Source organism: Cetorhinus maximus, chromosome 2 (genome assembly GCF_964194155.1).
Source record: "Cetorhinus maximus chromosome 2, sCetMax3.hap1.1, whole genome shotgun sequence".
Taxonomy (NCBI): domain Eukaryota; kingdom Metazoa; phylum Chordata; class Chondrichthyes; order Lamniformes; family Cetorhinidae; genus Cetorhinus; species Cetorhinus maximus.
In genome coordinates, this window is record NC_135880.1 from 194,358,128 (window position 1) to 194,383,512 (window position 25,385).

Genomic DNA, 25,385 nt, shown 5'->3' on the forward strand with positions numbered 1-25,385 from the left:
TGGGGAGAGGGAGATGAGAGATGGGGAGAGAGAGATGGGCGGGGAGACAGATGGGGGGGAGAGATGGGGAGAGAGATGGAGAGAGAGATGGGGGGAGAGATGGGGGGAGAGGGATGCGCTGGGAGAGAGATGAGGAGAGAGATGGCGGGGAGATATGGGGGATAGAGATGGGGGGGGAGAGATGGGGGGAGAGAGATTTGGGGGAGAGAGATGTGGAGGATAGAGATGAGTAGGGAGATGGGGGAGAGAGATGAGACGGGGGGGAGAGAGATGAGAGGGAGCTGTGGGGGATAGAGATGAGAGGGAGATGGGGGGAGAGAGATGGGTGGGAGAGAGATGGGAGGGAGAGAGATGGGAAGGCAGAGGGATGGGGAGGGAGAGAGATGGGGGGTAGGGAGATGGGGGGAAGGTATATGGGGCGGGAGGGAGAGGGGAGATGGGGGGAAGGAGATGGGGGAAGAGAGAGAGAGATGGAGGAAGAGATGAGAGACCGGGGAGAGATGAGAGATGGGGAGCCAAATGACAGATGGGGTGGGAGGGGAGGGAGGGGAGGGGAGGGAGGGGGAGGGGTGGGAGGGGGAGGGGTGGGAGAGGGAGGGGATGGGGAGGGGGGAGGGAGGGGAGGGGAGGGAGGGGGAGGGGGAGGGGAGGGGATGAGAGGGGGGAGGGGAAGGGGAGGGGGAGGGGACGGGTGAGGGGGACGGGAAGGGGGGAGAGGAGGGGAAGGGGGAGGGGAGGTGAGGGGGAGGGGAGGGGGGGGAGGGGGAGGGGAGGGGTAGGGGGGGATGGGGGGAGGGGTGAAGGGGGGGAGAGCGGGAGGGGGGAAGGGGGAGGGAAGGGGAGGGGGAAGGGGGATGGGAAGGGGAGGGGGGGATGGGAAGGGGAGGGGGGTAGGAAAGGGGAGGGGAGGGGGGAAGGGAAGGGGAGGGGGGAAGGGGGATGGGTAGGGGAGGGGGGGAGGGCGGAAGGGGGATGGGAAGGGGAGGGGGTAGAGGGAGGGAGGGGGGGAAGGGGGAAGGGGAGGGGGGGTAGGGGAGTGGGGGAAGGGGAGGGGGGAAGGGGAGGGGGGAAGGGGGAAGGGGAGGGGGAAGGGGAGGGGGGGAAGGTGAGGGGGGGAAGGGGGAAGGGGAGGGGGGAGGGGAGGGGGGGGAAGGGGAGGGGGGAGGGGAAGGGAGGGGGGGAAGGGGGATGGGAAGGGGAGGGGGTGAAGTGGGATGGGAAGGGGGAGGGGGGAAGGGGAGAGGGGAAGGGGAGGAGAGGGGGGAAGGGGGAAGGGGCGGGGGGAGGGGAGGGGGGAGGGGAGTGGGTAGGGGAGGGGGGGGGGAGGAGAGGGGTGAGGGGGGGAGGGGAGGGGTGAAGGGGGAAGGGGAGGGGGGGAAGGGGGAAGGGGAGGGGGGAAGGGGAGGGGGATGGGAGGGGGAGGGAGATGGGAGGGGGATGGGAGGGGAGGGGGATGGGAGGGGGATGGGGATGGGAAGGGGAGGGGGATGGGAAGGGGAGGGGGATGGGAAGGGGATAGGGGGTGGGGGAAAGGGGGTGGGGGGGGGAAGGGGGCTGGGGGAGGGGGGTAAGGGGCTGGGGAGGGGGGAGGGGGCTGGGGGAGGGGGAAGGGGGCTGGGGGGAGGGGGAACGAGGCTGGGGGGAGGGGGAAGGGAGGTTGAGGGAAGGGGGAATGAGGGAGGGGGGTTGAGGGAAGGGGGAATGAGGGAGGGGGGTTGAGGGATGGTGGAGGGGGGAAGGGGGCTGGGGGGGGGAGGGGGTTGAGGTAAGGGGTTGAGGGAAGGGGGAATGAGGGAGGTGGATGGGGAGGGGGGTTGAGGGAAGGGGGAATGAGGGAGGGGGGAAGGGGAGGGGGGAATGAGGGAGGAGGGATGGGGAGGGGAGGATGGGGCAGGGGGGATGGGGGGGATAGAGATGGGGGGGATAGAGGTGAGAGGGAGATGGGGGAGAGAGTTGGGGGGGAGAGAGATGGGGGAGGTGAGAGATGGTGTTGGAGAGAGATGGTGTTGGAGAGAGATGGGGGGAGAGAGATGGGGGGAGAGATGGAGAGAGAAATGGACGGGGAGAGAGATGTGGGGGATAGAGATGAGTAGGGAGATGAGGGGAGAGAGATGGGGGGAGAGAGATGGGAGGGAGAGAGATGGGGAGGCAGAGGGATGGGGAGGGAGAGAGATGGGGAGGGAGAGAGATGGGGAGGAGAGAGATGGGGAGGGAGAGAGATGGGGGGGAGGGAGAGAGACGGGAGGAGGGAGAGAGATGGAGGGGAGAGAGATATGGTGGGGGGAGAGATGGGGCGGGAGGGAGATGGGAGGTTGGGGGTAGGTAGGTGGGGAGGAGGAAGATGGGGAGAGAGATGAAAGATGGGGGGAGAGATGAGAGATGGGGGTAGAGAGAGAGATGAGAGATGGGGGGGGTTGGGAGATGAGGGGGAGGGAAATGAGGGGGAAGGAGATGAGGGGGAGGGAGAGATATGGGGGGGGAGATGGGGGGGAAGGTATATGGGGTGGGAGGGAGAGGGGAGATGGGGGGAGGGAGATGGGAGGAGAGAGAGAGAGAGATGGGGGGAGAGATGAGAGACAGGGGAAGACCAGGCAGAGATGAGAGATGGGGAGACAAATGAGAGATGGGGGGGGAGAGAGAAATGGGGAGAAATAGATGTGGGGGGAGAGAGAGAGATGGGGAGAGGGAGATGAGAGATGGGGAGAGAGAGATGGGCGGGGAGACAGATGGGGGGGAGAGATGGGGAGAGAGATGGAGAGAGAGATGGGGGGTGAGAGATGGAGAGAGAGATGGGGAGAGAGAGATGCGCGGGGAGAGAGATGAGGAAAGAGATGGCGGGGAGATATGGGGGATAGAGATGGGGAGGAGAGAGAGATGGGGGGAGAGAGATGGTGGGGGGAGAGATGGGGGAGAGAGATTTGGGGGAGAGAGATGTGGGGGATAGAGATGAGTAGGGAGATGGGGGAGAGAGATGAGAGTGGGGGAGAGAGATGAGAGGGAGCTGTGGGGGATAAAGATGAGAGGGAGATGGGGGGGAGAGAAATGGGGGGAGAGAGATGGTAGGGAGAGAGATGGGAAGGCAGAGGGATGGGGAGGGAGAGAGATGGGGGGGAGGGAGATGGGGGGAAGGTATATGGGGCGGGAGGGAGGGGGGAGATGGGGGGAGGGAGATGGGGGAGGGAGATGGGGGAAGAGAGAGATGGAGGAAGAGATGAGAGACCGGGGAGAGATGAGAGTTGGGGAGACAAATGAGAGATGGGGTGGGGGAGAGAGAAATGGGGAGAAATAGATGTGGGGGGAGAGAGAGATGGGGAGAGGGAGATGAGAGATGGGGGAGAGAGATGAGAGATGGGGGAGAGAGATGGGGGAGAGGGAGAGATGGGGGAGAGAGATGAGAGATGGGGGGAGACTTATGGGGGGAGTGTGAGATGGAGGGAGAGATGGGGAGGAGAGATGAGAGATGGGGGGGAGAGATGGGAGATGGGGGATGAGAGATGGGGGGGAGAGATGAGAGATGGGGGGGAGAGAGCGAGAGAGAGAGATGGTGGGGAGAGATGGGGAGAGACCGGGGAGAGATGAGGGAGAGAGAGAGAGAAATGGGGGGGAAGAGAGAAATGGAGAGAGATAGCTGTGGGGGGAGAGAGAGAGAGATGGTGAGAGAGAGAGATGGGGGAGAGATATGATGGATGGGGGAGGGAGATGAGAGATGGGGGAGAGAGATTAGAGGTGGGGGTAGAGATGAGGGAGAGATGGGTGGAGAGAGATGAGAGTGGGGGGAGAATGATGGGGGGAGAGCGATGGGCGGGAGAGTGATGGGGGGGGAGAGTGATGGGGGGAGTGTGATGTGGGAGGAGATCGGGAGGAGAGATGAGAGATGGTGGGGATGACAGGTGAGAAATGGGGGAGAGAGAGAGATGGGGGGGGACAGAGAATGGGGGAGAGTGATATGAGAGACTGGGGAGAGAGATGAGAGATGGGTGGAGAGAGATGAGAGTTGGCAGACAGACGAGAGGCGGGGGAGACAGATGAGAGGCGGGGGAGACAGACGAGAGGCGGGGGAGACAGACGAGAGGCTGGGGAGACAGTCGAGAGGCGGGGGAGACAGACGAGAGGCGGGGGAGACAGACGAGAGGCGGGGGAGACAGATGAGAGGCGGGGGAGACAGACGAGAGGCGGGGGAGACAGACGAGAGGCGGGGGAGACAGACGAGAGGCGGGGGAGACAGACGAGAGGTGGGGAGACAGACGAGAGACAGGGGAGACAGACGAGAGACGGGGAGACAGATGAGAGACGGGGGGTAGAGATCTGAGATGACGGGGGGAGAGATGAGAGACGAGGGAGACAGATGAGGGATGGAGGGAAAGAAATGAGAGATGGGGTGGAGAGAGATGGGTGGAGAGAGATGAGAGATTGGTGGAGAGCGATGAGAGCTGGGCGGCGAGAGAGACGTGAGACGGGGGGAGACAGACGAGAGACGGGGGAGAGATGTGTGATGTGAGATGGTGGGGAGAGATCTGAGATGGCGGGGAGAGAGAGATGTGCGGGAGAGAGATATGAGAGATAGGGGAGGGAGATGGGGGAGATTGATGGGGGAGAGATGGGGAAGAGAGCGAAATGGGGGAAAGAGATGAGAGATGGGGAGAGAATTGAGAGATGGGGGGAGTGAGATGAGAGATGTGGGGGGAGAGAAATGAGAGATGGGGGGAGGGCTATGATAGAAGAGGGGGAGAGAGATGAGAGAAGATGGGAGGAGAAAGAGCGATGGGGAGAGAGAGAGATAGGGAGACGAGAGATGGAGGGAGAGGTGGGGAGAGAGTGATGTCGGTGAGAGATGAGAGGTGGGGGAAGAGAGTTGAGAGATGGGGGGACAGAGAATGGGGGAGAGAGATGAGAGATAGGGGGAGAAAGATGAGAGTGAGGGGAGATGTGATTGGGGGAGAGTGATGGTGGGGAGAGATGGGGAGGAGAGATGAGAGATGGTGTGGGGAGAGAGATGAGAGATGGGGGCGGAGACAGATGAGAGATGGGGGTGGAGACAGATGAGAGATGGGGTGGGGAGACAGATGAGAGATGGGAGGGGAGACAGATGAGAGATGGGGGGGAGACAGATGAGAGATGGGGGGAGACGGATGAGAGATGGGGGGAGACAGATGAGAGATGGGGGAGACAGATGAGAGATGGGGGGGAGACAGATGAGAGATGGGGGGAGACGGATGAGAGATGGGGGGAGACAGATGAGAGATGGGGGAGACAGATGAGAGAAAGATGAGACTCGGTGGAGAAAGATGAGAGTTGGGGAGAGATATAGGGAGAGAGATGGGGGCAGAGGGATGGGGGAGAGAGGGGGGAAGAGAGCGAAATGGGTGAAAGAGAGAGATGGGGAAAGATAGGGAGAGAATTGAGGGATGGGGTGAGAGATATGGGGGAAGAGAAATGTGAGATGGGGAGGGCTATGATAGAAGAGGGGGAGAGAGATGAGAGAAGATGGGAGGAGAAAGAGTGATGGGGAGAGAGAGAGAGTTAGGGAGAGATGAGAGATGGAGGGAGAGATGGGGGAGAGATGAGAGATGGGGGGACAAAGAATGGGGTAGAGAGATGAGAGATAGGGGGAGAGATAGGTGGAGAGAGATGAAAGTGGGGGGAGAGTCATGGGGGGGAGAGTGATTGGGGGGAGAAATGGGGAGGAGAGATGAGAGATGGTGGGGGCAGAGGTATGAGAGATGGGGGGGAAGAGAGATGAGAGATGGGTGGGTGGAGACAGATGAGAGATGTGGGGGGCGACAGATGAGAAATGGGGGGAGACAGATGAGAAATTGGGGGAGACAGATGAGAGATGGGGCGGAGACAGATGAGAGATGGGGCGGAGACAGATGAGAGATGGGGCGGAGACAGATGAGAGATGGGGCGGAGACAGATGAGAGATGGGGCGGAGACAGATGAGAGATGGGGCGGAGACAGATGAGAGATGGGGCGGAGACAGATGAGAGATGGGGCGGAGACAGGTGAGAGATGGGGGAGACAGATGAGAGATGGGGGGAGACAGATGAGAGATGGGGGGAGACAGATGAGAGATGGGGGGAGACAGATGAGAGATGGGGAGACAGATGAGAGATGGGGGGAGACAGATGAGAGATGGGGGGAGACAGATGAGAGATTGGGGGAGACAGATGAGAGATGGGGGGAGACAGATGAGAGAAGGGGGAGAGAGAGATGTGGGGAAGAGAGAGAGAGATGTGGGGGACAGAGAATTTGCACAGGACTGGGAGTTTTGCCACACTACGTCAAGTCCCAAATATCCACAATCCAACGGAATGGCGCAATGTACTGTGCAGACCTTAAAACACCTGTTGAAGAAGGCAAAGGCGGCCAGAAGGGACCCCTACCTGGCTCTGCTGGATTTCAGGAATACTCCATTAGGGGGCATTGGATCATCTCCAGCACAGCTCCTGATGGGGAGAAGACTAAGAACTAAGCTTCCAAATGCGTCCCAACTGTTATTTCCACAGCCAGTGAGCTACAGCCTACAGGACCTGCTCAAACTGAGACAGCAGAAGCAGAAACAATACTTTGATCGAGGCGCCTGACCTCTGCCTAACCTGAACATGGGAGAGACAGTGAGGATTCAGCATGAAGGGATCTGGAATCCTGCTGTTGTCACAGGAATCACAGGAGAACCAAGGTCTTACATAGTGCAGACTCCAAACAGACAACAGTACAGGAGAAACCAGAAATTCTTACGGAAAACAAATTAAATGCAATCCTGCTCTGAACCAGAAAGTGTAGCTGAAGATCAAAAACCAGAATGCACCAGTGAAGCAACAGATAACCAGACAAAGCCTGAGAGTCCTGAAAACTATGTGAGGGGTGATAGTTGCACAGAGCTGGAGAAGGTCCTTTGTCCTTCAAAATCATCTCTCTCAACATTCAGAACATCCACTGGAAGAATTGTGAAAAAAAACAGAGGGCAGAATTTTCTCCCTGCTGGGTGGGCGGGCCTGACCCAATCTCCGGCAGGCAGGGAGCCGATCCCTGCCGGAGAAGCGGGCCCCGCCACCATTTTACGCCAGTGTGGGAAGCACTATGCGCTTCCTGTGTGGGCGGGGTGGGGAGGGGGAATTCCCCAAAAGCGAGAGTGCACTCTTTTGTGCATGCGCACGAAAGAGTGCACATTTCCTTGAGGCTAAGTGCTGCCTCAGGGAGATCGCTGACACTTTTAAAAATATTAAAAATATAACATGAGATGGGACATGTTCATAATTAACATAATAAATTTATTAAAAATTTAAAAACCCTACATGAAACCTCATCCCGCCCATGGATGAGGTTTCATATTTTATCTGTTTGCCACCGGGGCTCCTGGCCTGCCCGCCCACCTTAAGGCCTCAATCAGCAGCTGATTTTGCTGTGCCTCCGGCATTCTGAAAATTTAAATGGGGCGGGATGACATTGCGAGGGCAACAATAAAATTCTCCCGAGATAGAGATGAGTAAGTGATACAGAGATGAGTAAAAACAGACTGATCAAAACAGTATGAGAAAGAATAAATAAGAGACTTTGCGTACTTGAGTTATATAATTTTTTTCAAAAAAAGGGGAAATGTTATGATAATAGTTGATTGCAGGGGATAGTGGACTCCAGTATTAGATACTATACTGTGCTCTCTACTAGATGGGGGATCACTTATCTGGGGGTCGAAGGTCAGATAGCACATGTTAGATCCTGTCATGATAGAATTCAGTTACTGCAGATATTTGTTTAAGTTGGAAAAATGTGTTATCAATAAAATTAGCTCAGCTACAATGTCAACAGCCTGTGGGCATCATTGGAACAAGAAACAAGACATCCCCCATACTAACATCACTGTAGGAGTATGTCGATTGTCAGTTGTCCCAACAACTGAGTGCACAACAACCTCTAATTGACTTTAGCAGAGACATTTCATGTATGCACTAGACCCTGACCTCAGAATTTCTTGCAAAAGTCACTATAATTTACAACTCACTGGCTTCACAAGCGTTAACTATTGGAAATCTGAAGTTAGAACATTCTATTCCACCCACCTCCACATTCAATACATCATCCTCTGCCATTTCCACCATCTCCCAGCATGATGCCACCACCAAACATTGCAAGGCTGAAGTGGGGGGGGGGGGGGGGGGGGGGGGGGGGGCGGGTAGGGCCAAAGGGATTGATACCTCCTCAACACTAGTCCACTCTATCACCCCACTCCCTTCCACAGCATCTTTCTGTACAAGCGCAGGATGTACAACACCTGCCCTCCCTCTGACCTATTCCTGTCCTTCTATCTCATTCCAGCTGCTCCATCTAACCTTAAGCAGTATAAAATCTATCGCATTTCTACTTCTCTTTAGCTCTGAAGAAGAATCATACAGACTCAAAACGTTAACTGTTTCTCTCTCCACAGATGCTGCCAGACCTGCTGAGATTTTCCAGCATTTTCTCTTATTATTTACCTGCCCTCTCTCTCCTCCCTTCTCACCATCCAATATCCCAAACACTCCCTCCAGGTGAAGCAGCAATTTCATCTGTGCTTCTTTCAACTTAGTATACAGGTACCAGACCCCTTATCCGGTGTCCCGAAAACTCTCTCCACTCAACAATGATGCCCTGGGGAGCAATTTGAAATTGGCACGCAGATTACTTCGCTGAGCTGCTGCTTTATTTGGTGGCGCCACCGATTCCCTTGTCAATTACACACAGTTCAAACATGTGTCCCTCTGCAATTCCAGTCTTTATTGACCCTGGTTTCATGTCAAAAAGACCAGCAAGAAGTCCCGTGGCTGGCAGGAATGCCAAGAGGAAGCATTTGTCACCGAGTATTAAGCCAAAAGTGGAGTTACTAAAACGTCTAGAGAAGGGTGCTTCAGTGAAAAGATTGAGTGAAGAGTATGGTGTTGGTACATCGACCATTTATGATTTGAAGAAGTGAAAGGAGAACTTACTTAAATTGTGCCCAAATTAATAGATAATAGGAAAACATTCCATCAGTCAATGACTGTCCATGTAGACAAAGTGTTACTAGAGTGGATCAGGCAGCGTTGGAGTGAGAAATATCCATTGGGTCGCTTTCTCATGGCCCAAATGAAAGTGTTCCATGAAAGGTTAGATCTAACAACACCATGTGAATGCTCCTCAGGAAGATATAAAAAGTTTAAGCAGGTAGGGACAGGTGTAAATTGCTTGTTATTGGTAAAAGCCAGAATCCTGGGTCTTTCAAGGGGATCAGGGTTTTTCCTGTTGTTCATAAGGCCAATAAGCACGCATAGATGGCTGGACAAATTTTCCTTGATTGGTATGAGAACTATTTTGTCCCTGAGGCTAGGGTGCATTGTCGGTCTGTGGGTCTTCCTGGGAGCTGCAAGATTATGTTATTCCTTGATAATTGTGCTGCACATTCCAATGCAGAACTCCTCATCAGAGACAATGTTTTTGGAGTTTATTTGCCTCCCAACTGTACATTCCTCACCCAGCCCATGGACAAAGGCATTCTGCAGGCATTCAAGACCAGGTATAAGGCTGAATGCTCACTGCATGCAACAGAGGCCTGGGATTTAAAGAATTCCAAAAAGAATTCAATGTATAAGATGCACTCAAGTGCTAGGAAAGCCTGGGCCAATGTATGCCAAGATATTTTGATAAATGGATGGCACAACTTGTGGTCTTTTACCATGTTCCTAAATAGTGACAATGAAATTGAACCTGATTTTAGCGGTTTCCAAGTGTCTGGGGAGAAAAAAGATGTTGAAGATTTATTGGCATATGTGAAAGGTTTGTCACGTGCTGAAGCCAAGTTATCTGACAAAGAAGCTGTTGAAGATTGTTTGAATATTGACAATGATGCTGCTGAAGCCAAGTTATCTGACAAAGAAGCTGTTGAAGATTGTTTGAATATTGACAATGATGCTCTGGTTCACCTCCAACTCACAGACAGTGAAATATGTGACAGGGTCATGAATAAGAATAAAGTGAATGAGTACGATAATGATGACGATGAAGATGGTACATTGGATGAAGAGGAAAAAGTGTCTTGTTGACAGGCGCATAGGCATTACAGAGGAATTGATTCGCCGGATGGAGCAGTCGAGCTTCATTACAAAGCAGCATGTTATGTGGGTCTACAAAATACAAGAGATGTTCCTGAAAGAAAGGCCACATATTTGAAACTGCAGAACATGTTTAAAAGGGGAAGTATGACAGAGCCTTAACATTCAACCACCCCAGCATGTGTCTGTACAACAGCCACCACCCTAGATGTTCCTTCTGATGCTGACTCTTCTTCGGTTGAGCTGTAATTTGTGGAAATAAAAAATGTAAAAGAATAAAATAATAAAACAAAATAAATAAAACCCTTTCATTCTTTATTTCTCATACTTTATTTCATATCTTATAAGTGCACTGTACACACTAGGCCTAGGACCCAAAACCTGTAAAATTCCCAAATCTGGCACACGTCCATTCCCGAGATTCCCGGATATGGGGTCCGGTACCTGTACTCTATTTGTACCAACACCACATGGACTGTAGCGGCTCAAGAAGGTGGCTCACCACCATCTTCTCAAGGGAAATAAATGCTGGCCTAGCCAGCGCCATCCACATCCCGTGAAAGAATAAGCAACAAATTTGCGCCTCAAAACATTCTCCTCTGCACTGGGGACACCAAATGCAGATTGAGGAATCACTTTGCTGGTAACTTGCTACCTTAATTCTCTGTCTCACTGACCACTCTGCCCTCAGCCCCCTACACTGTGGAGGTTCCTATGAAATTCACTGAAAGCTCGTGGAACGGCAGCTCGTCATTAAATCAGGCATCTCATAGCTTTCCAGAGTTCAACAATTTCAGATCAAAGCTGCTGACCCCATTTATTACAGACAGAAGGTGTTCCTAATGACCCAGATCTCCCAGTCCCAATTAGAAGTGAACGTTGAGATATTTACTGTTACTGAGAGCTGCCACTGAATCAGAAGTTTAGGGGAGCCAATTTCAGCCCGAACCTGCAACTTTTGCTGTTCCCCAGAAATAGCTCAGTGGGAGCCCATACCAACGGTCTTGTCAGCAAGTAAACACGGGCTGTTTGCCTGGGCCTCACATGGGTTTTTACCCTGATTTATTTCGAGCTGTTCCTGCTGCTGCTTGTACTGTGTAGCTACTCATACCAGGAGATCTGCTGTCGTGGTATGTCACACTGGTCTGTCTTGCCCAATCCTCACACATCCACTGTATTTCATCTGCAACCACTCTGTGGCATCTGTCACCCAACTACAATTCGGCTGACCCCTCTCTGCTGCCCTCCACATTGCCCTTTAGAAGAAACCTCTGTAGCTTCTAGCTCTGATCAAATGGTTGAAATACTGACATTTTTTTTTCTGGAGTCACTTTTTAAAGAGTTCTTTTTGCTCTTGTAGTTTCAAACATCTCTTCATTGGTCTTATGGTCTGTACAATATCATAGTATCCACATTTCAAACACTTCCATTTTCTTCCACAGATCTTTACCTATTGCGCAGGTTTCTGAGGAAAGTGGGTAGAATGGAACATCTTGTGTGTTACTTCCTTGTTGCGACATCCTTCATCATCACAGAATTACTTCTGGCTGTCTCTACCCTTCTGACTTCAGAACCACATTTGCCATCTTGATATCATTTGTCCTAAATAAACAAACTTATCTACTTGTTCCAGTGTGACACCATACACCTTCAATCTAGTTCCTTCTAATGTATTCCTTCTAACTACCATTGTTTCTGCCTTTTTGGCGTTCAAACTCAATCCATATTCTAAACTTCTAGATTTTACTTGATCTACTATATTTTGTAGGGCCTCTTCTGATTCTGCAAGTAGCGCTGTCAGCCATGTACCATAAGTTTATTGTATTCTTGCCTCCAATGGGAGCATCCCTGTCCTGCTCAGGAATGCAGCTCTATCAGACCCTGTCACCCTCAGCTCTGCTCACCCCCACCACATCGCCGACACAGACCACCCCTTCACTCATACTGCCGACTCTGCTCACACCCACACCACCCCCATACCCCCAACAGGAGCCATCCAGACTATGGAACTAGGTGGTGAGCTGGGGTTCAGAGGGGGCTGAGCTGTGTTGTGCGTGAGGAGACATCGAATTAAATAGATGACGGATTCATTCAAGAACACAAAGTCATGGAACTAAAGGCAGAACTCAAGTGGTGTTTGTTTCAGTTTGTGACATGAAAGGGGACTTTGCTTCCATTACTGCAATTGTGTCTCATCACTTGGACCCTCTGCTCACCTCATCAATGGATCCACACTGCAGCTGGAACAGAAAGCTCCTAAGACTGCAGCCTAAAAAGACAAGGCCGCAGTCTCAAACACAGTCTGCAATGTGAGTTCCTGCTCTACCGCTGACTGTAAGATTCAGGCCATTAGTTCTGCAGTGGCCACGTACAGCTCCCCAGACACATCATCTGTCCATTACCACCCCCCATTGCTCACACCATCATCGTTTCTGTCACTGACAAACAGTAGCAGCAGTGTGTACCATCTACAAGAAGCACTGCAGGAACTCACCTAGGCTCCTTAGACAGCACTTTCCAAATCACGTCCACTACCATCTAGAAGGGCAAGGGCAGAAGACACATGGGAACACCACCTCCTGAAAGTTCCCCTCCAAGGCACACACCATCTTGACTTGGAAATATATCCCCATGTCCTTCACTGTCACTGGGTCAAAATCCTGGAACTCTCTCCCTAACAGCACTGTGGGTGTACCTACACTACATGGAATGCAGCGGTTCAAGAAGGCAGCTCACCACCACCTTCTCAAGGGCAATTAGGGATTGGCAATAAATGCTGGCCCAGCCAGTGACGGCCACGTCCCATGAACAAATATATATAAAAAAAACTCTCCTGCCTTCCATCCTATCACAAACCTTCCCTTTTGTTCTTTTCTTTTCTCTCCATTCCTTGCTTCTGCATTTGCTTAAAACCTGTTACATCTCTAATTTTCGCCACTTCTGCCGAAAGAATAGCAACCCGAAATGTTAATCCCATTTCTCTCCACAGATGCTGCCCGACCTGCTGAGTATTTCTAGTGTTTTCTGTTTTATTTATAAGATGGCTATGCCTTTCTATACCTGACTGGATCAAATTACAAATTCTTCTGGTGTCCAGTTACACCTCCCACTTCCTCAATTTGTTGGTACAGTTTTTCTGCCCTTCTGATGGAACATTAAATCCGGCCTCCATGTGCCCTTTCAGGCTGATGTAGAAGATCCCATTACACTATTTTGAAGAAGAGCAGGGGAATTGTCCCTCGTGTCCTGGCCACTATTTATCCCTCAACCAACATCACCAAAACATATTGTCTGGTCATTTATCACACTGCTGTTAGTGAGAACTTGGTGTATGCAAATTGACTGCCACGCTTCCTACATTACAACAGCAACATTTCAAAAGTGAGCACTGTTTTTGTCAGAAAAGGCCACCACCACCTCCAAGTTCTCCAAGTCACACACCATCCTGACTTGGAAATATATCAGCATCCCTTCATTGTTGTTGGGTCAAAATCCTGGAACTCCCAGGAAATAAATTCTGGCCTTGCCAGCGATGCTCACATCCCAAGAGTAAGTAGGAAAACTTCACTGGCTATAATGCATTTTAGGTGAAGGGTGAGCAGGGCAACGAGCCACAACAGACCACTTCCCAAGAATTGATAACCAACGCTCATGGAGCAGAAACGTTAGCAAGTTGCCCTTGCTGCCATTGCAGCTGTAGAACTGTGTATGACAATGCTGGCTATACAAAAGATCTAAAGTAAATAATTCCTTCCAGGCATGATTTCTTCCAATCCAAATATCAGCTTTGTTGTAAATCATAAAACCAAACAATTATATAAAACACTGCTCAACAGGTTTAAAACCTTATTCGGTTCTGAATAAATCTGAGGTTTCAATACCGATAAGTGATCTAAACTACTTTATCATTTTAGAAACTCTGGTGGTTTCTTATCTTCCAGTGCACTTCTTCCCCCAGTGAATTTAATATTCCATGTGCAAAGATTTGTTCTGAGGCTAAAGTAGCAAAGGAAGTCACCAAAATTACTCTCACAGCAACATTCCTGATGTGTGGAAGAATCTGCAGGAAGATCCATTCCATAGTTTTCAATATTCGTGCCTCTTCAAACCCAGGCCCTGGCAGCTTTCTTTTCCACACAGAGACTTTGTCCTGCACTTCTAAAGGGTTCTCTCAATCTCTTTAATTTCAGCAGTGGGAATTCTGTATAAAATGGTGGAAGCAGCCATTTTGCCCCATTGGTGGTTTGGCTGCTCTCCCTGTGAAATTCCAGCACAGATCACCACTTCTCTCAGTGAGTTTATGCACTGGTTATAGTATCCACAAATTTGACTTCAAGATCCAAGGAAGACAAATTGGGATACTTTCTATCTGGCAAAAACTAGAAGGGGGAAGGAATTTTTGTGTATCCAGGTGGGTAACTCACCAAAGAAGATTGCACAGGTGCGTAAACTAATCAAAATATGCTAATGGGATTGAGAAACAATTCCCTCTGGTGGGAGAATGAGGGCAATATTACAATTAAAGCTGAATTTCAGGAGTTGAATCGACAAGCGCTTTTTGCACAATATGTTGTGTAAATCTCTCCCCAGAAGGATCTGGATGCTGGGCTTATCCAACATTCTAATACTTGGTGTGGACCATAGACACAAAGTTATTTTGGTGTAGCAAGGCAGGAACTGTTGGCAACATTCTGCCTGTTTATTGGGTGTAAATCAGGAACAATGTAAACCAATTTCTGGGCATTATAATATTCTTGGTCTCGTGCTGACACAGAATATTCACAGAGTCTGCTGATGTAAGGAAAACACTAACTTTAATAAGAAACATCATACTATGGCTTCATCTTGCCATGAGGTGTACAAGAGAGTGTAAGATCATGTGACATTGCATCACTTCCTGTGATGTTACTCCTTAACATATCACACGTTTTTGTTAACCCCTTATTCTACAGGCATGAGGTCTTAATCTGATCCAGGAGGTCCTCGCTGTTTTTAGGCATCCCTTGTGGCTACCTGAAATTAGTACTAGATCAATTTAAATATGAAAAGAAGGACCCTGTGCCTGATTCAGGACGTCTGGAAAATGTTTGGATAAAGGATGGAGCTGTGCATGACCATTTATTTCAGTTCTACATAAAGTCCTTAAAAAGGAACTGCTGCAGAAGTGGCAGTGTAAGATGTTTTTATTGCTTCTTCTGTGGAGCTGGGCGGTGCAGGACTGCTTCCTCTCACCTTGTACATCCAGTTCATGTTTAGACCTCCTGCATTTCTCACCACACCACCTTGCAGGACTCCTGCTAAAACAGTAGGCCCAAATTCAATCATAAGGCCTCAATTATTGAAATTGTCCTTGCTCCTCCGCCCCTCCCCCAGTGACCATATCATCCGGTGAGGCTTGGGAGTTGTCAGCTGCGGAACTGGCTGCTCCCTCCCAGGCGGGGCCAGCACAGGCTCCACGGGCCAGAGGATGACTGCCAAGGTCATCAAGGCCAACAGGACAGCAGAGTCAGCCGGCTGGCTCAAATGCCACTCTGAGAGATAGGGCAGAACCAAGACGTAGCACCCGGAAACGTAAACATAAGGCACCTTAGGCACACCATGGGTTTTTCACTGGTGCTTTTGTGTTGGCCCAAGATGAGGTCCTTATGATTTATTTTTGATTGTTAACACTATTGTTTTCTCTTTGTCATAACTTCTTCTGCTTCACACATTAAATGCCAGATGTGTGACCATGGCTGAGGGTGCCTCGTTTCTTCTGCATGTGTATATTTGAGAATAGTGTAATAAGTGATTTGTTGGACATTCAGCTTTATGTACAAGGCCCTTAGTTAGTGCTGCTGACCTGGCAGATTTTGCACTTAAGTGTTGAGGATTGAGGCGGCAGCCCAGGCTCATCCTGGTGATCCATCTGTGTTGTGCTAGCTGAAGGTTCATTGGATTAAAGCATCCCGGGTGTCCCTGCCTCCCTGGAGTAGTCCCGGGTCAGCATCCATCCCCTCAGCATTTCCCTGTGCATGCTTATCCTTGGAATCACTGCTGGATTCATCATGTGCAGCCGCAGCCACTGCGTCAATGTTTTCATCGTCCGCTGCATCCCCCCTTTCCAGCGCAAGATTGTGCAGAGTGGAGCATGCAACCACTATCACCGAGACGCGATCTGGGGGGTACTGGAGTGCGCCCCCTGAGCGGTCCAGGCATCGGAAGCGCATCTTGAGAAGACTGATGGCTCTCTCCACCACAGCCCTTGTGGTTCTGTGGCTCCTATTGTACCGCTGCTCAGCTTCTGTTCTTGGATGGCAAAGGGACATCATGAGCCATCTTCTGAGGGGATAGCGCTTGTGACCCAGCAGCCATCCATCCAGCTGAGCCGGAGCACTGAAGAGCCCCAGCACCTGGGAGTGTCTGAGGATGTAAGCGTCGTGGGAGCTGCCTGGGTACCTTGCACAGACTTGTACAATCAGCATCCTGTGATCACACACTATCTGCACATTCATGGAATGGAAGCCCTTCCTGTTGATGAAGGCACCGGGCTCACCTGATGGCCACATGTGTGCAGTCTATAGCACCCTGGACACGGGGGAAGACAGCAATGGCCGTGAAGCCTCTGGCTCACTGTGTCTGGCTTGCCTGGTCCCAACGGAAGTGGATGAGGGTCAATGCACGCCTGAACAGAGCGTCTGTCACCTGCTTGGCACAAGTGTGGACAGCTGATTGGGAGACACCGCAAAGATCACCCATCGAGCCCTGGAAGGAGCCAGAGGCATAGAAGTTGAGGGCAGCTGTGATCTTCAGAGCCACTGACATGGGGTGTCCACCCACACAGTTAGGGGAGATCTCAGGGCCAATCATCTGACAGATAGTGTTGACTGTCTCCCTTGAGAGACGGAGCCTCCTTCGGCACTGCACCTCAGACATATTGAGGTAGCTGCTTCGCCACCTGTATAGCCTGGCAGCAGGATAGTGGCATCTTCTGCGACCCCTTCCGCCTTGGACTACCTCTTGGCCCTGCACCCCTTGTGCCTGCGCCTGTCCTCCCCTGGAGGCTGATTGTGCACTCCTGGCCTCCTCCTGCTTCTAGCCCTCCCTTCCTCCTCAGAGCAGCTGCCTTCAGTGGACAGATCAGCTCCCATACCCAGGCTAAGGGAAGGCTTCCAGAGACCTGCAAGTCCGGAAAAGATTCCTCACTGCAGAGTGCTGACCTGAAGGTTATGAGCCCAGAAAAAGCTGCTGGGATGCGTTCTGAAGTACTGCAGATCACACAGGCAAGTTTGAAAAACTTTCATCAATAAATATTTCTCAGAGCAGATTCACGACCTCATTGAGCCCTCTTATCCCGCCCGTGGATGAGCTTAATACAAATGTCTCCTACCCGCCTGCCCGTTGCATCCATGCGCTGACCCCAAGATCACAAGGGCGCCAAAAATTTGGCGTCGATTGAAGACAAATGGGCCTTAACTAGCCCATTAATTAATGGCGGGCGTGTGTCAGACTTCATCGTGCGCCTGCCCAGCAAAATATCGCAATGGCGCGTGGTGACGTCGGAACGCTCGCCCGACATCACCACGCGTCATTTTATGTGCGGACGTGTGGGGCCAAGGGTCATACAGACTCGAACCGTTAACTCTCTTTCTCTATCCATGGATGCTGCCAAACCTGCTGAGCATTTCCAGCATTTTCTGATTTAACTTCAGATCTCCAGCATTTTGTTTTTATTTTAGCCTAAATCTTGGTGATTGTTTTAATCACTAAAATCCCGGCCACCAGGAAAATCTCCCCCTCCAATCCCGTCTTTCAGCTGCTTCCACTTTACCAGACTCTAAAAGAACTGCCCTGAAGTCATAATAATTGGGTAATTGTAACAAAAATCACCAATAAATCAGCATCTTACTGAGTGATTGATGTATATTCATTGTTTGTTGAGATTTTTGCGTCCATCCCTCTCCTCTGGATTCTGTTTTAAAGAATGGTTTAGTGGAGTTTAGGATCACCATCTCTGGTTGGCTATGTTCCGAGATGTCACCACCTCTGTCTCCAACTGCTCCAACCCCACACTCACTATCGACTATCTGACATAACCCATGACTCATCACCTCGCTGGGTCAAAGGAAAGTGAGCAGACTCAGAATCTGTTGGAATGATGTTTGATTATCAGTCATACTGCCTTCACAAACCACATCCCCTCGCCATGTCCACTAATTTTATAACTTCTGGAGGCTTTGTAACCTTAATTCTTTTGAACCAAGAGTCATATTAGACTCAAAATGTTAACTCTGTTTCTCTCTCCACAAATATTGCTACACCTGCTGAGTTTTTCCAGCATTTTCTCTTTTCATTACACCTTGTTACTTTACTGTAATGTGAAATTCAGATTTTTATCACCATCTCAAAATCAATATTTTCCACAAACAGTATGATTTTTAAAAAATACACTCTTTAACCATTGAGGGGAAGATTCCCATCCAAATAAAGAACTTCAATTTCATATTTGCACTAGACCCAACAAGACAAAAGCCTAGAACCAAAGCTAAGCTTGATTTACTAAGTAAGCTATGCAGGATTGGCATGCAGTAAATCCTCAATTAAAGTTGCGTTCTTGAAAAATGCAACTTTAAGCAAATCAGATTTTCTCATTAAAACCAATGTAAAAGCTGTGGTTAGGTTTTGTAGGATCTTTCTCATCAGGAAAAAAAATAGGTACCCTTTAAGTTGAAATACTTTCCTATATTGGTAAATGAAATAACTTTTAAAGTAAATTAAATTTAAAAATAAAAGAAATATGCTAACGTCCTACTTACCTCCTGCTCACCGCCAATCCTGCTTCCCAAACCTTCCACTTGCCACATGTCCTGCTCCCTGACCCCCTCCCCGCTGTAATCATCTGGTTCACGGCCTCTCCTGCACCCTAATACACCCACTCGCTGCCGATCTGCCAGGCTCATGGCCTCTGCCGCTCCCTGACCCATCCTCCTAACAATCCTTCCTTTCACCGAACCTCCACCTCCCTGACTCTTCTGCTTTACCACTTCCCTCCCCTGAACCCTTGCTGCGGGTGAGGGCTCTGGAGATGAATGGCGAGAGGTAGCAGTTAAGGTGTGAGCCAGAAAGTCGGCAGTGAGAGAGAGGGTCAAGGAGCAGAGGAGACTTTGAACTGGAGGGCTGGCAGTGAGAGCAGGGGTCAGGGAGTGGGAGAGGCTGCTCCAAAATGGCGATCAGGGTCACACTACCCTATGTTAGACTGGTGCGAAATTACTTTAAAATGAAGGCGGGATGCTAAACAAGAATACATGCCCCATTAACTGACCAACATTAAAGCAAAGCAAAACAAAACAGGGCAACTTAAAACACCGGAAGTAAATCCAAATCCATTCACATTTACATTTGAGAAAAGGTATTAAATCCATCTCACTAATGTTCCAAACATTTCAAACTAAAATACATGTCTCCTCAAGGCATTATAAATGTTACTCAAAATTAGTTTATAAAAATAACCCTTGCCGCTAGGCAAAGTTGCCAACTTTGGCTGGTCATATTGATCTCCCAATTCCAACCGCCCCACCTGATAAAACAGCCCCTCCCCCACAATGTCCAATATTTCTTCTAACTAATAAACAAGTGCTAAAAGAAAAGGCAAAATGCACTGTTTTTAACCACTTCCCCCCCCTCCCCTAGATTTTTCTTCCTGGTTGCTGGCAGTAGCATCCAGGAGATAAATCTTCAATTTCTGGAGATTCTAGGGCAGTCCAACAGGGTTGGGAACCCTAATACAAAGGCAGCCGGTCTCTCCCTCGAATCCCATTGTTTAGCTGTTCCCCATGTTGCTGATTATAGCTTAGACCTGAGCTTTAACTACAAACTTTGAGATCCTGAGTGAGGAGGAGTGTGCAGCCTGGGATCACAGCCAAAGAGAGTAGTTGAGAGAGCTGGGTCTCTGGCTGTGGTCTTGCTGCTTCCCTCCTCTCTCAGCTCAGTGCAAACAACAGTGGTTGGATCTTGCAATCTATAAATCAGGGTGTACAGCTCCCTACAGGCAGTGTAAATGTTTCACTGTTTACCCCCAGCAAAGTCCCCAGATTTCACTTACCCCTTTCTTATCTGCTCCTCTTTCTTCTGGCCTCACTCACCACTGTACTGCCTCTGCAAGAAAGGTAGACCCTGCACCCACCCGATTCTCTCTCTTTGCCCCAATCAAATCCTCAGTCCCCGTTCCCCTGGCCCTATCACTCCCTTCTGACCCCTTTTTGCACACCACCTTCTAATCCCCTGAAAACCCAATCGCAAAACGTTATTCCATAGCCCCATACTGCAAAGCCCAACCCCTATTTCCCAGTCTCACTCCTCTGACCCCCATCCTTGAACCCTGCAGTGACTTTCAACTTCCGCTGGCCCTCCAGTTCTCTGCTCAGAGCCCCAGAACCCCTGCTGCTACCCAAGCCCTCTCCTCTCCCCCACCCCTCACCACACCCCCCACACCCTTCCCGCAACCAAACCCATCTCCCGACACCTCTGGGGGTTCCAGCTCTATTTTTAACCACCCTTCCCAAGAAGCCATTACAACAAGGAGCAACACAAATAGTCGATTAGGAGAGGGGAGACATGAGAAATTTCGGAGAGTGGCTTAGAGAATGTTGAAATGACATGGTGGCCTGAAATCCAAGCAACTAGAAGGAATTGAAAGTACTGTAAACAGTTCTATCACCCCGCCCCATCTATTAAATAGGGAGAGCCAAGCTATGTTGTGAATGGGTAAAACAGAAAGGAGTAGAAAGAAAGTTAGAGTGTAAGTGTAATTATTTAACTGCAGTGGTGGGCAAGATTCTAGAAACAATTATTTGGGATAGAATTAGTAGTCACATGGCAAAATATGCGTTGATAAGGAACAGCCAGCATGGATTTCTAAAGGGGAAATCATGTTTAACTAACTTGCTGGAGTTTTTTGAAGAGGTAACAGAAAAGGTCGATGAGGGTAATGCTGTTGATGTGATGCACATGGACTTTCAAAAGGCATTTGGTACAGTGCCACACAACAGACTTGTGAGATAAGTTATTGCTTATGGAATAAAAGGGACAGTAGCAATGTGGATACAAAATTGGCTGCAAAATAGGAAGCAGAGAGTAATGGTCAATGATATTTTTTGGGCTGGAAGAAGGTTTGTAGTGGAGTTCCCCAGGGGTCAGTATTGGGACCCTTGCTTTTCCTGATATATATTAATGATCTAGATCTTGGTGTGAAGGGGAAAATTTCAAAGTTTGGGAATGATACAAAACTTGGGAGTGTTGTAAACTGCAAGGACGACAGTGTAGAACTTCAAAAGGACATAGACAAGTTGGTAGAGTGGGAAGACAAGTGGCAGTGCGGAGAAGCGTGAGGTGATGCATTTTGGTAGGAATAACATGGACAGACAATATAAAATAAGGGGTGAAATTTTGAAGGGGGTGGGGGGGTGCAGGAGCAGAAAGACCTGGGTGTATATGTGCATAGATCACTGAAGATAGCAGGAGAGGTGGAGAGAGCAGTTAGTTAATAGGGGCATAGAGTACAAGAGCAAGGAGGTTATGCTGAATTTAAATAAGACACTTATTAGACCTCAGCAGGAGTATTGCGTACAGTTCTGTGCGCCACATTATAGGAAGGATGTGATCACATTGGAAAGAATGTAGAAGAGATTTACAAGAATGGTTCCAGAGATGAGAAACTTCAGCTATGAGGATAGACTGGAGAGGTTGGGTCGGTTGGAGAGAAGAAAGCTAAGAGGAGATTTGATAGAGATGTTCAAAATCATGAGTGGGCTGGACAGAGTAGATAGGGAGAAGCTGTTCCCCCTCATAAAAGGATCAAGAACGAGAGGGCACAGATTTAAAGTGATTTACAAAAGAAGCAAATGTAAAGTGAGAAAAAACTTTTTCACACAGCGAGTGGTTCGGGTCTGGAATGCACTGCCTGGAAGTGTGGTGGAGGCAGGTTCAATCGAGGCATTCAAGAGGGCATTAGATGATTATTTAAATAGAGACAATGTGCAGGAGTACGGGGGAAAGGCAGGGCAATGGTACTAGGACACAATGCTCATTTGGAGAGCCGGTGCAGACACGATGGGCCGAATGGCCTCCTTCTGTGCCGTTAAAATTCAGTGATTCGGTCCTTGAACTTTCACAGCCGTTTTTAAGCTGCTCGATTTGCACAATAAGCCGCAGCAATTAATAGACCAGCAAAACAATTAAAAAGCACGCCAGTACAGAAACACACCATTTATCACCACCTTTGTTTCCACAAATATTTACTGTTTTACTAGAGCAGTGCCAGCTCTGTGGAGGGGTACTGCTAAATGTCACGATCTTTAGATATACATGAACCGTCAATGACATGCAAAATGTTAAAAAAAACTCCTTGCCTTGGCTCATCTGCTGCGGAATTTCTCATTTAAGTTCCAGAATTGGCTATTCCATTGCACTATCGTTAGACTCAAATTTTCCACCTTCCATTAACCATCGATCACCAATTGTTAAACGCCCGCCCCTCACCCCCACAAAAAAATAATATTCGCTTCTCCACCACTCTTATTTGACTGAGGGGAAAAAAAAATCTTGCCCAATGTTTGTAATTTCCAGTCTTCTCCCCACAAAAGGTCACACTTTAAAATAAACTCGCAATCACGGTCCTCTCAACACCAATTTTCTTATATACCATTTCAATAAAGTTCACTTCAGTTTAATAATTGATAATAATGTGTTATGACATGCCCAAGCCGCAACTGAGAATGTGAGTTACTGTACAAACACCATCTCTCAGGAAATGCTAGCTTAAAAAAAAAACAAAATCCCAAAGATGTACCCTTCATCCCCGCAAACACATTGCAAAGGTACATCAACTTCATTCACACACGAGAAAGTTAGAAATATCTCTGAATTGCAAAAGGAGCTCCTACCTTTCGGAAATCCACTTCACGACAGCGCTGTACTTCCTGAAAAGGCGTGTTGCCGTCCAGCTGCGGACGCGTCGGTATATTTTTTTTCAAAAATAATAATAATTTACTCCATTCCCGCAAGAGAAAAAAATCTTGGCGGAGATCTCGCAGTGCCAACACGTAACATTTCAGGCGCCGCTATTTTCCGACCATCATCTTTCCACTGAACTGTTTTTTTTAAATTATGTTTTACTTTACTAATGACATACTTACTGTCTGGCTTCTTCCCCCTTCCCCGCTTAATCGAGCTGGGAGAGCTAGCTTATCTGAACTTGGCGTGGGGCAGCAGCACAGCCAGGCTCCTCCCTGCCCTCACTAATATTCTCTAGCCGACATAAGACAACTTGATCAATCCTGCATGGTTCAGACTGGACAAGAGGCCATTGAGAGCTTCCCTGAACTGTTATTAGTAGAAGGGAATCACTGTTTTGATCAATTCCGTTTTCATTATGCCATTTATAGAAAAAATCTTCTTCCCTTGGGATTGAGGATGTCTAGCTTCCACTCTGATACCATGGCTTCTGAAATTATATATAAAAAAATACTTGAATGATGAAAGCCTAGGAACAGTAGTAATCCAAAGAGTTTTAGAGGTCCATGTCCACAGACCCCTGAAATATAACAGCCACATGCAAAAGAAAAATGCTGGAAATCTGAAATAGAAACAGGGAGTGCTGGAAATACTCAGCAGGTCTGGCAGCATATGTGGAGAGAGGAACAGAGGCGGGAATTTTCCAGCCCCTTCCGCCAGCGGGATTTTCTAGTCCCGCCAAAGTCAATGGGCTTTTGAATGGCTCGCCGCGTTATCCGACAGGACCAAGGCTGGAAAACTCGGCCCAGAGTTTAACGTTTCACCTCAACATCCCTTCCGCCAGAAGTGGCAAAAGTTAGAGATGTAACCAGGGCCCAAATCTTCCGGTATCCGTGTCGTCGAAGTTGGGAGGTACGCACCAGAGCCCTGCGGAATTCCCGGTGTGTGGATAGGTGTGGCGGATCTGAGGGAAGTTTAAAGTTCCGGCCGGGCCGTTTGCACTGCCTGAATTGCTGCAATCTTTCCTCCAACAGTCCCAGGAATTCTCATTAAAATACGGATATCCACTGAGTCTTGGGGTAGATACCCAGAAATTGCCCAGAAAATTGCACTGATCTTCTTAGACAATTTTCTTGCTGGTGTAAGACTGGGAGTAACAGATTTTGAAAGTGTTAGGGATTGGGCAGCAGCTGTATTGCAGAACACTGAAGGCTTGTGAATACAGTTGTAACATTTAACAAATGTTCAAATGATCTTTCCAGGGTGTTTAAAAATAGATACACATGTGAATTTTTAAAAAACCTTTTAATGCAATTTGGCTGTTTAGCGTGCTTTATAAAAGGGCCATGTGTATAGGTATGCAGCACGGTCTCTTCCAGTTTTAAAAATCTCTTTAAGGAAGATTTTTAGAATCCCCATACCCGTGACGTGCACAGCAGCAGATGTCTCTGCAGCGGGCTGCTGCTTCTGGCCAGGAGATGCAACCATTACAATTGGTGCCAAGATCTGCCTCGTTTCTTTCCATTTATCCATTGCAGATGCTGGCAAAGACCTGACTCTAAATTACGCATAATTTGAACCAAATCAAAGTCTGCTGCAGCAATTTAGCACTGTTAGTAAGGAAGCAGGCACAACACCCTTTTGTCATATCCTGTGCCTAGGTTGATGTCAGGTGATCTGTCTGGTTTTACTTGTATTCAACTGGAAGCAGTCCTTGTCCAAATGCAGCAAGACCTGGACAATATCCAGGCTTGGGCTGACAAGTGGCAAGTTGCACCACACAAGTGCCAGGCAATGACCATCTTCAACATAAGAGAACCTAACTATTGCCCCTTGACATTCAGTGACATCACTGAACCCCCACTATCAACATCCTGGGGGTTACCATTGACCAGAAACTGAACTGCTAGCCATATAAATACTGTAGCTACAAGAGCAGGTCAGAGGCTAGGAATCCTACGATGAGTAACTCATCTCCTGGCTCCCTAAAGCCTGTCCATAATCTACAAGGTGCAAGTCAGGAGTGTGATGGAATACTCCCCACTTGCCTGGATGAATGCAGCTCCCACAACACTGAAGAAGCTTGACACTGTCCAGGACAAAGCAGCCCACTTGATTGCCACAACATCCACAAACATTCACTCCCTCCACCACCGACGCACAGTAGCAGCAGTGTGTACCATCTACAAGATGCACTGCAGGAATTCACCTTCACTGCAGGAAGCCTGCTTCGACAGCACCTTCCTACCATTTAGGACAAGGGCAGCAGATAGATGGGAACACCACCACCTGGAAGTTCCCCTCCAAGTCACTCACCATCCTGACTTGGAA

The 25,385-nt window shown here is 49.2% G+C and overlaps 1 protein-coding gene across 3 annotated transcripts in view; it reads right to left on the minus strand.

The window, feature by feature from the left end:
- LOC144668886 (uncharacterized) overlaps window positions 1-23,164 on the minus strand; it is a 130,448-nt gene extending 107,284 nt beyond the window's left edge. For 2 of the 3 annotated variants that reach the window (XM_078531363.1, XM_078531347.1), the window contains exon 1: window positions 22,985-23,164. The gene's annotated coding sequence lies outside the window, so the exon portion shown is untranslated. Of the gene's footprint in view, window positions 1-22,939 lie in introns of all 3 variants that reach the window. The other variant, XM_078531354.1, reaches the window with a different exon arrangement.
- Window positions 23,165-25,385: the final 2,221 nt, after the last annotated feature.